This window comes from Etheostoma cragini, chromosome 5 (genome assembly GCF_013103735.1).
Source record: "Etheostoma cragini isolate CJK2018 chromosome 5, CSU_Ecrag_1.0, whole genome shotgun sequence".
Classification (NCBI taxonomy): domain Eukaryota; kingdom Metazoa; phylum Chordata; class Actinopteri; order Perciformes; family Percidae; genus Etheostoma; species Etheostoma cragini.
Genome location: NC_048411.1, coordinates 30834234 through 30836060, shown reverse-complemented (window position 1 = coordinate 30836060; position 1827 = coordinate 30834234).

Sequence of the window (1827 nt, the reverse complement as noted above, 5' to 3'; positions counted from 1 at the left end):
AGCGACACATACTCCTACGCGGGATTTACGAGGCGATTTCTGGACTCCTGTTGTTTCTATGTTGAATAAATCGGCCCTAAAACGTCCATCTCTCCACATTCCAACTCTGTACCTCAGAGCGCTGCCAGATGCAAGTATTATATTATATAATATATCTTAATATGCGTCTGGGCCCCGTGGTCGCTGACCTCAATCCTGAGCGGCCCGCAAGCCTCTTAAAAAACTAAAAAACATGCCCCCGATTCAGAGATGTCAAGTTAAGTCTCAGACAGTCTTCTGGTTTTAGTCATTCACATGCAAAGTCTGTTTTTTAACAACCCTCATGTTGTCCTCATGTTGTCTTCATGTTGTCTTCCTGTTGCCCTCATGTTGTCTTCATGTTGCCCTCATGTTGTCCCCGTGTTGTCCTCATGTTGTCTTCATGTTGTCTTCATGTTGTCTTCATGTTGTCTTCCTGTTGCCCTCATGTTGTCTTCCTGTTGCCCTCATGTTGTCCCCGTGTTGTCCTCATGTTGTCTTCATGTTGTCTTCATGTTGTCTTCATGTTGTCCTCATGTTGTCCTCATGTTGTCTTCCTGTTGCCCTCCTGTTGCCCTCCTGTTGCCCTCATGTTGTCTTCATGTTGTCTTCATGTTGCCCTCATGTTGTCCTCATGTTGTCTTATTGTTGCCCTCATGTTGTCCTCATGTTGTCTTCATGTTGTCTTCATGTTGTCTTATTGTTGCCCTCATGTTGTCCTCATGTTGTCTTCATGTTGTCCTCATGTTGTCCCCATGTTGTCCTCATGTTGTCCTATATTAATGTTCTTTTTAATTCCCCAAAATAACATGATTGATTCCACCCAACGCTCTTTGCCAAGTACAAATCTCTACTTTCATTAATTTTGGGGCGTCTTATTCAATTTTATAGCATTGTAAAACAAATGGAAGTGTTTTTGAAATAGTGTTGAGTAAAAGTTGACATATTCCAGTCTGTGATTATCATCAACATCCATTCCTTTAATTTTAGTCTCAATAATTCCTAATTTCTGCTTTTCTAACTCAAACATTAGGTATAAATGAGGTTTATTGACCATAAATTCTAAAAATAACTTTAAAACTAACCTCTGTATATGTGCATATATGAGTAAGTATATGTGCGCCCACTCTACCCACTGTCCCACCCCGGGCACCTCATGCAAAGTCTTTATAATAATTAAAGTCCTGCTGTTGGCACCTCTTCATTTCTTGCACAACCTCTACAATAAGTTCAGAAATTAATAGAAATGTACCAAATTTATCTCATCAGGATCTTTTAATTGGTCGTCCAGTGTAATTTAACGAAGAAAATTAGATTATTTTAGACTCACATATGGAAAACAGCGTAAGAGACGTTGAGATATTACGTATCTTAATCTTATCAGATGGCTTGAAAAAAGAGCAACAGTGGCCGGTTGCCCCTGGTGATCCCCGTGAATACAAGACAGAGACACCCGAGGTCAAGAGGACAACATGAGGGACCCGAGGGCAAGGGGACAACCTAAAGCCCCCGAGGGCAAGAGGACAAGAGGACAACCAGAGGCACCCGGTGGCGAGAGGACAAGAGGACGACCAGAGGCACCCGAGGGCGAAAGGACAAGAGGACGATCAGAGGCACCCAAGGGAGAAAGGACAAGAGGACGATCAGAGGCACCCAAGGGCGAGAGGACAACCAGAGGCACCCAAGGGCAACGGGACAACCCCAGGGCGAGAGGACGAGAGGACAACCTGAGGCACCGAGGGTGAGGGGACAACCAGAGGCACCCGAGGACGAGGGGACAACCTGAGGCACCCGAGGGTGAGGTGGCAA